The sequence below is a fragment of the Tachypleus tridentatus genome, chromosome 2 (genome assembly GCF_004210375.1).
Source record: "Tachypleus tridentatus isolate NWPU-2018 chromosome 2, ASM421037v1, whole genome shotgun sequence".
Lineage (NCBI taxonomy): Eukaryota > Metazoa > Arthropoda > Merostomata > Xiphosura > Limulidae > Tachypleus > Tachypleus tridentatus.
Window position 1 is genome coordinate 134,975,767 of NC_134826.1, and position 12,220 is coordinate 134,987,986.

The window sequence follows — 12,220 nt, forward strand, 5'->3', positions numbered from 1 at the left end:
CAATAACTAGAATACCGGTCTTAGTTTTTACTTCTGAAAGTTTTTAACTTCACAAATCAGTGTGACACTGACAATAACTAGAATACAGGTCTTAGTTTTCACTTCTGAAAGTTTCTAACTTCACAGATCAGTGTGACACTGACAATAACTAGAATACCGGGCTTAGTTTTCACTTCGGAAAGTTTCTAACTTCACAGATCAGTTTGACACTGACAATAACTAGAATACCGGTCTAAGTTTTTACTTCTGAAAGTTTCTAACTTCACAGATCAGTGTGACACTGACAATAACAAGAATACCGGTCTTAGTTTTCACTTCTGAAAGTTTCTAGCTTCACAGATCAGTGTGACACTGACATTAACTAGAATGCCGGTCTAAGTTTTTACTTCTGAAAGTTTCTAACTTCACAGATCAGTGTGACACTGACAATAACTAGAATACCGGTCTTAGTTTTCACTTCTGAAAGTTTCTAACTTTACATATCAGTGTGACACTGACAATAACTAAAATACCGGTCTTAGTTTTCACTTCTGAAAGTTTCTAACTTTACATATCAGTGTGACACTGACAATAACTAGAATACCGGTCTTAGTTTTCACTTCTGAAAGTTTCTAACTTCACAGATCAGTGTGACACTGACAATAACTAGAATACCGGTCTTAGTTTTCACTTCTGAAAGTTTCTAACTTCACAGATCAGTGTGACACTGACAATAACTAGAATGCCGGTCTTAGTTTTACTTCTGAAAGTTTCTAACTTCACAGATCAGTGTGACACTGACAATAACTAGAATACCGGTCTAAATTTTCACTTCTGAAAGTTTCTAACTTCACAGATCAGTGTGACACTGACAATAACTAGAATACCGGTCTTAGTTTTCACTTCTGAAAGTTTCTAACTTCACAGATCAGTGTGACACTGACAATAACTAGAATACCGGGCTTAGTTTTCACTTCGGAAAGTTTCTAACTTCACAGATCAGTTTGACACCGACAATAACTAGAATACCGGTCTAAGTTTTACTTCTGAAAGTTTCTAACTTCACAGATCAGTGTGACACTGACAATAACTAGAATACCGGTCTTAGTTTTCACTTCTGAAAGTTTTAACTTCACAGATCAGTGTGACACTGACAATAACTAGAATACCGGTCTTAGTTTTTACTTCTGAAAGTTTTTAACTTCACAGATCAGTGTGACACTGACAATAACTAGAATACAGGTCTTAGTTTTCACTTCTGAAAGTTTCTAACTTCACAGATCAGTGTGACACTGACAATAACTAGAATACCGGGCTTAGTTTTCACTTCGGAAAGTTTCTAACTTCACAGATCAGTTTGACACTGACAATAACTAGAATACCGGTCTAAGTTTTTACTTCTGAAAGTTTCTAACTTCACAGATCAGTGTGACACTGACAATAACAAGAATACCGGTCTTAGTTTTCACTTCTGAAAGTTTCTAGCTTCACAGATCAGTGTGACACTGACATTAACTAGAATGCCGGTCTAAGTTTTTACTTCTGAAAGTTTCTAACTTCACAGATCAGTGTGACACTGACAATAACTAGAATACCGGTCTTAGTTTTCACTTCTGAAAGTTTCTAACTTTACATATCAGTGTGACACTGACAATAACTAAAATACCGGTCTTAGTTTTCACTTCTGAAAGTTTCTAACTTTACATATCAGTGTGACACTGACAATAACTAGAATACCGGTCTTAGTTTTCACTTCTGAAAGTTTCTAACTTCACAGATCAGTGTGACACTGACAATAACTAGAATACCGGTCTTAGTTTTCACTTCTGAAAGTTTCTAACTTCACAGATCAGTGTGACACTGACAATAACTAGAATGCCGGTCTTAGTTTTTACTTCTGAAAGTTTCTAACTTCACAGATCAGTGTGACACTGACAATAACTAGAATACCGGTCTAAATTTTCACTTCTGAAAGTTTCTAACTTCACAGATCAGTGTGACACTGACAATAACTAGAATACCGGTCTTAGTTTTCACTTCTGAAAGTTTCTAACTTCACAGATCAGTGTGACACTGACAATAACTAGAATACCGGGCTTAGTTTTCACTTCGGAAAGTTTCTAACTTCACAGATCAGTTTGACACCGACAATAACTAGAATACCGGTCTAAGTTTTTACTTCTGAAAGTTTCTAACTTCACAGATCAGTGTGACACTGACAATAACTAGAATACCGGTCTTAGTTTTCACTTCTGAAAGTTTTTAACTTCACAGATCAGTGTGACACTGACAATAACTAGAATACCGGTCTTAGTTTTTACTTCTGAAAGTTTTTAACTTCACAGATCAGTGTGACACTGACAATAACTAGAATACAGGTCTTAGTTTTCACTTCTGAAAGTTTCTAACTTCACAGATCAGTGTGACACTGACAATAACTAGAATACCGGGCTTAGTTTTCACTTCGGAAAGTTTCTAACTTCACAGATCAGTTTGACACTGACAATAACTAGAATACCGGTCTAAGTTTTTACTTCTGAAAGTTTCTAACTTCACAGATCAGTGTGACACTGACAATAACAAGAATACCGGTCTTAGTTTTCACTTCTGAAAGTTTCTAGCTTCACAGATCAGTGTGACACTGACATTAACTAGAATGCCGGTCTAAGTTTTTACTTCTGAAAGTTTCTAACTTCACAGATCAGTGTGACACTGACAATAACTAGAATACCGGTCTTAGTTTTCACTTCTGAAAGTTTCTAACTTTACATATCAGTGTGACACTGACAATAACTAAAATACCGGTCTTAGTTTTCACTTCTGAAAGTTTCTAACTTTACATATCAGTGTGACACTGACAATAACTAGAATACCGGTCTTAGTTTTCACTTCTGAAAGTTTCTAACTTCACAGATCAGTGTGACACTGACAATAACTAGAATACCGGTCTTAGTTTTCACTTCTGAAAGTTTCTAACTTCACAGATCAGTGTGACACTGACAATAACTAGAATGCCGGTGTTAGTTTTTACTTCTGAAAGTTTCTAACTTCACAGATCAGTGTGACACTGACAATAACTAGAATACCGGTCTAAATTTTCACTTCTGAAAGTTTCTAACTTCACAGATCAGTGTGACACTGACAATAACTAGAATACCGGTCTTAGTTTTCACTTCTGAAAGTTTCTAACTTCACAGATCAGTGTGACACTGACAATAACTAGAATACCGGGCTTAGTTTTCACTTCGGAAAGTTTCTAACTTCACAGATCAGTTTGACACTGACAATAACTAGAATACCGGTCTAAGTTTTTACTTCTGAAAGTTTCTAACTTCACAGATCAGTGTGACACTGACAATAACTAGAATGCCGGTCTTAGTTTTCACTTGTGAAAGTTTCTAACTTCACAGATCAGTGTGACACTGACAATAACTAGAATACCGGTCTTAGTTTTCACTTCTGAACGTTTCTAACTTCACATATCAGTGTGGCACTGACAATAACTAGAATACCGGTCTTAGTTTTCACTTCTGAAAGTTTCTAACTTCACAGATCAGTGTGACACTGACAATAACTAGAATACCGGTCTTAGTTTTCACTTCTGAAAGTTTCTAACTTCACAGATCAGTGTGACACTGACAATAACTAGAATGCCGGTCTAAGTTTTCACTTCTGAAAGTTTCTAACTTCACAGATCAGTGTGACACTGACAATAACTAGAATGCCGGTCTAAGTTTTTACTTCTGAAAGTTTCTAACTTCACAGATCAGTGTGACACTGACAATAACTAGAATGCCGGTCTAAGTTTTTACTTCTGAAAGTTTCTAACTTCACAGATCAGTGTGACACTGACAATAACTAGAATACCGGTCTAAGTTTTCACTTCTGAAAGTTTCTAACTTCACAGATCAGTGTGACACTGACAATAACTAGAATACCAGTCTAAGTTTTCACTTCTGAAAGTTTCTAACTTCACAGATCAGTGTGACACTGACAATAACTAGAATGCCGGTCTAAGTTTTTACTTCTGAAAGTTTCTAACTTCACAGATCAGTGTGACACTGACAATAACTAGAATACCGGTCTTAGTTTTCACTTCTGAAAGTTTCTAACTTCACAGATCAGTGTGACACTCTAGAAACGCGTGGATTAAAATGTATTAAGTGTTTTATCGATGTAACCTTACTGGCTTAAAGTATAACATTGGAACTGATGAATACAATTACTTGTTGTGTTTTTGTTACTTGTTTATTGCGTGATAAAGAAAACAGCCAGTTACGTTTTTTTGAATTGCTTAGAGCCTAAAACAAGAAAAACCGAGTTATAACAGTATTTATTGCTTGTAAATAAACATTTAATTACTGACAGAATAAACTTTGAAAACCAGATATATTTGTGTGTAAATCGTAACCAGAATAAACAAAATTTGAAGTCTTAGCACAACCTATATATGCTCCGTTTTGGAGATGTAACGTTTTTCTTTAAAAATTATATTTGATAGTCATCCAGTAATGGTTTGATCAAAACATAAGATTTCTGAACCCTTTTTTTTTTACATACTGCTTTACGAAAAACACATAAAATGTTTCATCATTAAAGGACAGTTAAAAAATTAAATTCTAGGTAAATGATAAAAAACAAGTATTTTTAAAACATGAACAATGTAAAGAGAGTTTTGGGACATGTAGTGGAGCGATATAAGCCTAACAATAAGCTTTACTCAGAACAAAAATGCAAATATGTAATCAGGCGGGAAAAGTAAACCAAACACAATGTTTCTTCACACAGAAATTGATTCGACAAAGACTGAAACTGTATATAACCGATTCTTCTACATTTTTAGCCAGTAGATGATTGATAGGCAAACATTTCTCACATGAAAAGTTATTTTGAAAGTCGTTTAAGTAATATATGTTCGAGTAAAAAAAATATCTTTATAGAAGAATAATTCTTGTTTTCTAGTAGTTACAGCCTAACAGTAACTGAAACAAAATTAAAAACGTTTTTATCATTAATGTTTACATCTTAGCAGAAGTCAACCAAGGGATGTATTGTTATTGTTTCTTTTCACATGTTCGTCTGATATAAATAACGTTTCATTAAAGACTATGCAACTCAGTCGGTCTAATTAGCTATGGGGCAAAAACTCTTGTCCACAAGTAATCAAACAATAAAGCATAATTGACATGCGATTATTCATTTTTCCTACTGAGGGCTTCTACTGGGTCACTTGATAACTCTGACTTCAGTTATCATTGTTTTGTTTGTGTGTAGGTGGGACTTGATATCACACCTGTAATAGGGCTAAAGGTATTTCGCGTTTTTTTTGCTTTTCGTTCACAAGCCTGGCGTAGTTAGTGATTAACATGTCAGTGTATGGACCCGGAAGTCCATGGTTTCAGTTCCGTTGTCGCAAAATTATGCTTCTCCTTTTATTTCCGAGAGTATGCTATAAGAGGGGCGGTCAAGTTGAGCTATTTGATTGAGGTCACTTAATAGTTGCCAGTGGGTGCTTGTTGCTAGCTGCCCTCCCCTCTAGTCTATCAGTTCAAAATTGAAGGACGGCTAGCGAAGATAGCTTCTGTGTGGCTTTGCGCGAAGAAACAAACTGTTATTTGGGCCTATACTAAAGTGTCTCATAAACGTAAAATAAAAACGGTCAACACACGATCATTGCGTGGTGCATGGTGTTGTCGACTCCACGCTCACATCTCACGTATAAACACGCATCTAATGGGCTGGCTGCCTTGAAGTCTGTCGTGTAATAGTTCATATAAAATTAATGTGTAGCAAAGAAGAACCTGGTGGTTATCTTTATGTTACCTAGTTCATGATAAATATTTAAAAACTACCGACAGGTATAAGTCTGGCTACCCTGTGAGAACTTCCATTCTGTGAGAAATTAGTGGTCAAAGCCCATAAATTCCACGTGAGCGATGCTGAATTTAAAAAGTAGAACCAAGAGTAGGCAAACTGTGACTAAACAAAAAAATTGATCGTTGTTCTGTACATCAATATGTTTATAAACATAAACAGACACTGAAGGAAACGTCGCACGAATTTATGGTTTGCCATAGTCTACATTTAACTACAGTTTCAGTTTTGTTGTTTTTAACAATTACTAAGAAATGTTCGTAAGACATGTCTGAAATACAGTCATCTAGCACGAGACCTGCACCACCTGTTACGTATGAACAGGAACATGCATGCATCAAATACGTATAATCTGTAGTTCGGAAGTTATTTTTCTTTGTCATGAGTTTTCCATAGTGCTATAATGATATGAAACACACGTACTCAACCACCCATCTACAGTGAAGGAGGGCGTATAAGAAATTGAGGCCAAAAAGCTTTAAAGATCTGAAACAAAATGAAGTCATTTTTTGTCGCTTCTTTTAAAATGAGATCAAGTAGAATCAATAAACAGTTAGCTTTTGGAAATACAGAACACGAAAAAGAGATAAGGGAAAGTTTATCCAATGTGTGGAATTATTCACGACTACATGGTGTCTCTTGAAAGACGGGGTAAGGGTAATAAACACCTATCGGTACGACTTGTTCGTATCGGATCTATAATGGATAGGAAACTCTTGAAGATATATTTTCAGTTTTCACTGAAGTTACAACATTGACTAGTTTGATTTGTTTTGAATTTCGCACAAAGCTAAACGAGGGCTATCTGCGCTAGCCGGCCATAATTTAGCAGTGTAAGACTAGAGAGAAGACAGCTAGTCATCACCACCCACCGCCAACTCTTGGGCTTTTCTTTTACCAACGAATAGTGGGATTGATCGTCGCATTATAACGCCCCTACGGCTGAAAGGGCGAGCATGTTTGGTGTGACGAGGATTCGAACTCGCGATCCTCGGATTACGAGTCGAATGCCTTAACCGTCAGGCCATGCCGGGCCTCATTGACAAGTATAGTTCTTTTAAATAAGGAGAAAATGACGAGGTAGTATGTAGATGTTACTTGTTTACAGTTAGACATAAAGCTGTGCAATGGGCTACCAACACTGTGCCCATCAAAACCGGATTTTTAACGTTATCAGCCTTCAGACTTAAATGCTATGAAAGTGTTATTGGAATACAAGACAAATTTAGCTTCATTATATTACATAGTTTAATATCAGACCTTTTTTACTTTCCGAAGTCATAACAAACAGTTTGGACTTTGAATTCGAAATATCTTTATAGAATCTACAGTTCACAAACTTAATAAGGGATTGATATTAATTTCATTTGGAGATATTTTTGTATCTTGAAACATGGAAACTTTTGACTGTTTTAAATCACAAGACAAACGTTTTTTAAATGAAAAAACTGCCCGAACAAAGAGTATTTCATAGTAAATTTAATGAACATACTTGAGAGATAGAGAAGGTCTAAAACTGATGCAGAACTATACAGATCTGCAGGATAAGGGAGACTAAAACACCACTGAAGTGTTTACTGCAGGGAAAAATATAGGGACCGATGATTCTTTGATATTAACACCCAGTAAACATAGATTCATTAAACGAGAAAAGTTTGTTTTTGAATTTCATGCAAAGCTACACGAGGGCTATCTGTGCAAGCAGTCCCTAATTTATCAGTGTAAGACTAGAGGGAAGGCAGCTAGTCGTCACCACCCAACGCCAACCATTATGCTATTCTTTTACCGACGAATTCGAACCCGCGACCCTCAGATTACGAGTCGAATGCCTTAACTCACCTGGTCATGCCGGGCCTCGCATATTAACAAAGATATATAATGTTGAAATGGTTATGAGTGTATACAAATAAGCCGTACTTTTTCTAATATTGGAATTATATGTGTATGGCGTAATATTAAATGTGTTATGTGTTTATATATCCACTTCGTCAATGACTCGAAACTTCTGTATTCATTCACTCGTCAGCTCTTAGTCTCTATATTCGAATATTCCCTTAACGCCGCTTAGTCTCTTATATAATTGTCTCTGCATCCATTCACTCAACCTCTCTTGATCTCTCTATGTCTAACCCCCCGCAAGTACAGCGGTATATCTTCGGATTTACAATGCTAAAATCAAGGGTTCGATTCACCGCGGTGGGGTCAGTAGATAGTCCGATGTGGTTTTGCTATAAGAAAACATACACTCTGTATTTCTTCATTCAATAACTATCTTTCTCTTGTATAATTTCGTTTATCCATCTATTCAAAGAAGAATAATTTATTTTTCCACAATTTGCTTATTTGGTTCTGAAAATAATTTCTATGAATTCATTATCATTAATTGTTTTGTATGTTAACTATTTTTTTCTATTGTATTAGATTCTTTCTTTAGGGGCAACAGTAAGCTGTAAAATACATTATTTTGTAAACATAATCACAATTTTTTTGGATAAGAAAGCGAATTTCACGCAAGGGAAACATATAAGAACGAAAGTAAAAACGAACTTCTGTGACAAAATGCTCATGGAGAAACATATATATTTCCATCATAATTCCTTCCAGCTTTGCGACTCGAACACACAGAGATTAGTTAATAAGATATGATGCTTTGGTGTATACCAAAAACGTTTCCTTATAAGCTTAATAGAGGGCGTGGTAAATTTTCTTAAAAGCTGCAAATGGAAGCTCGAATGTCTGATGTCCATCATAAAAGAAATGCGAAAATATAAAAACGTCTGTGGATTTTTGTTTTGGCTTCTTGAAAACGTTCTGAATGCCGTATTTTTATATCAACTTGAAGAGTAAAAATTTAAAGAAAGGGGGCAACAAATGTAGGTAGATACATGCATGTTTAAATATGTTGCTTCATTGACTGAACCAAGAAAATTATACATGAAACTAAACCGCGTTTATGGCTGCTTTATGCAAACATAAATCAATCTATTAAAACTCGAACGACGCTTACATGTAGCGTGTAATTTTCTTTAAAGCGCTATTAATTCTGACTTCTCTTCATCTATTTAAGTCCGTTAACTCTGAAGACAGTACGTACAGTTAAGAAAATATTATAGCCACGAGGCACCTGTTTTTACAACTTCAGTTTCTCAGACACCTGCCTCGTTTAGTAGTTTTTCCTGTCTTACCTGTATTGTACACGCCTCCTCTAGGCCTTTCAACAGAGTAGATATTGCACAGAAAACCGTCATTGTATAATGGTCTATTTGCATGTCGACCAAACAAAGAAACAATTCAAAAGAATTAATATACATATGTATTTACGCACATATATATGTACTAAAACATGCATAAGAAATGCAAGATTCGTATGTACAGTTGTGCTCCCACACTTTCGTTATTATTTCTCGTGTAATTTTTTTCCCCTTATTGCATGGTATTTATTATTAAGAATATTTCTACAAAAGACAACAGGTTCTGTTTAGTAGGATACACTCTGTTTGGAAACACTGAAACAGCCAAGTCTTTAAAAAGAAACAACAAAAATATTGTTGACGTGAAAGAGACAGAAACATGAATAATTTCCGTAATGAATTAAGTTTTCGATTTTTGAGTTGAATATAAGTGTAAAATTATTGCACTAACTATTCATTTATTTCTCTTTCTCTCTTATTTGTTGTTTAAAGAAACAGACACGCTCTGAGCCTCCCACAGTCACGTGATACCAACATTTTTCTAGCGTGTACTTCGTTCGTATCTTCCGAATATTTGTAAATAACTAGTATATACTTTTTGTTACGTAATACCAAAAGGTAAAATTCAACAATATTTTTCTAGCGTGCACTTCGTTCGTATCTTCGGGATATTAATAAATAACGACTATGCCTTTTTTTTTTGTTACGTTACGGAGCCGTTAGATTACTGAAAACATTAATCCAAGTAGTTATAAACATTTATTCTGTAATTATAATAACATTCAGCACACTTTCGATCCCTCAACTTTTCCCATTTACCTTTGTTGGCACGAGAGGGCGCTGGTTTTACGTGATAAATGAACCTTTCACTATCGTAACTATTCACATTATCATAAAGTTGTTTGAAGGAAGTTAGTTACTCGTGAAGACATGTGACAAAAACGTTTTGAAAGTAGGTTCCGGAAAAAAAGTACAAAATGATCAAAGTAACTCTTAAATGAAAGCTATATTTCCAGTTAAGAATCCAAAAACAAATAAATAAATAAAAGACCATTCATGAAATTGAGGGAATCAAAATATATTTTATTTCATAATTTTGTGAAAAGCCACACGAGGACTATTTATGTCCCTAACTTTGTACTACCAGTTTCTACTTAACAGCAGCACCCGCCAATAAGTGCTGGACGTTTCTTGTATGACTGAGTGGTGGAACTTAACCACCACACTTATAGAACAGCCACAAAATGTATAATGCTTTGCAAACTAGGAGTCTATGAATTCACAGTCTGGGTTTACTAACAACAGGCCACTCCCAGGTCCGGAAATCAAGTTAAGCTACAGTTACAGAATAGGAAATACTTGTGGATTATTGTTTGTAGTTAACCACAAAGCTACGCGAAGGACTAGTTGTGCTCTGCTCACCACGCGTATAGAAACCCAGATTTTAGTGTTGAAGTCCGCAGACATACCGCTGTGCCATTGGGGGGTAGTGTTTGTGGAACAAACTCTAGTTATGTTTGCTAAGCAATTCCTGATTATTCGATTTTACGAGCATATATAATGAAGAAATATAAGTTTTGTTAAGTTATTCAACAGCCATTGCATTAGAAACATCATATATAGATCCACGATCACCTGTAGGTATTATAATTACTTTTTTGACATGCGTGTTTAGTATCGCAAGTATGACAAGAGGTATGATAGTGAATCCAAAACTGTTAAAATGTAATAAATTTCACACAAAACTACGCGAGGGCGATCTGCAATAGTCGTCCCTAATTTAGCAGTGTAAGACTAGAGGGAAGTCAACTGGTCATCACCACCGACCGTCAATTCTAGGCTACTCTATTACTGACTGTCCTATTTTAAAGCCCTCATAGTTGAAAGGACAACCATGTTTGGTATGACGGCGATTTGAACCCGCGACCCTCAGATTAGGAGTCGAGTGCTTTAACTACCTGGCCATGCTGGGCCTTGTGTAAAGAACTAGAACAAACTAAAAAAAAAAATTGCGTCAACCCCTATGAAAATCTTTTCTAGTGTACGCAGCTTTCACTTGTTTCTCCTGAGTTCACAACTGCTTATTGCTTTTACAATGTATTTTACCCACTTCACTACTTCTTACACTTAAAATATATCGTCACTATCTGCACTAATGATTTTTAAAAGTTATACTTTTGAACGATTTTTCTGCTTAACATTTTCTTATGTTCTTCGATTTGCGGACAAATATATAGGACTCCAGTCCGTCAGATTGTTTGTTTGTTTGTTTTTGAATTTCGCACAAAGCTACGCGAGGGCTATCTGTGCTAGCCGTTCCTAATTTAGCAGTGTAAGACTAGAGGAAGGCAGCTAGTCATCACTACCCACCGCCAGCTCTTGGGCTACTCTTTTACCAACGAATAGTGGGATTGATAGTAACATTATAACGCCCCCACGGCTGAAAGGGCGAGCATGTTTGGCGCGATGGGGATGCGAACCCACGACCCTCAGATTGCGAGTCGTACGTCTTAACACGCTTGGCCATGCCGTCCGTCAGATCTTCAATAAACAAATTTATCACAAAACTCTTAGAAGGCCCGGCATGGCCAGGTGGTTGAGGCACTCGACTCGTAATCCGAGGGTCGCGGGTTCGAATCCCGGTCGCATCAAACATGCTCGCCCTTTCAGCTGTGGGGGAGTTATAATGTGACGGTCAATCCCACTATTCGTTGGTAAAAGAGTAGCCCTAAGAGCTGGTGGTGAGTGGTGATGACTAGCTGCCTTCCCTCTAGTCTTACACTGCTAAATTTGGGACGGCTAGCGCGGATTGCTCTCGAATAGCTTTGCGAGAAATTCAAAACCAAACAAACTCTTAGAACATTACAGAGAGCCTGGGGGAAAAATACAGCATTTTGTTACACGCAGTTAAGTTAGCCACTTGCGGTTTGTTTCATTCTTGCGAATAAATATTCATTATAGGATCTCTTCAATTTATTTTTTTGGAAATTAGCTAAAGAAAACGAGTTGACATGCGTTACGAAACAAATTAGATGTAAACCTTTGTTTGTGTAATTTCGGGTAAAGTTATTCGAAAGCTATTTACGATAGCCGTTCCCTAGTTTTAGTGATAGACTAAAGGAAAGGCAGACAGTAAACATCACTCATTGACAACTCGTGGGCTAATCTATTCGACT

At 36.3% G+C, this 12,220-nt stretch overlaps 1 protein-coding gene across 1 annotated transcript in view; it reads right to left on the reverse strand.

Moving 5' to 3' along the window:
- LOC143245612 (one cut domain family member 2-like) overlaps positions 1 to 12,220 on the reverse strand; it is a 214,486-nt gene that overhangs the window by 60,265 nt on the left and 142,001 nt on the right. The gene's annotated exons all lie outside the window — the stretch shown is intronic.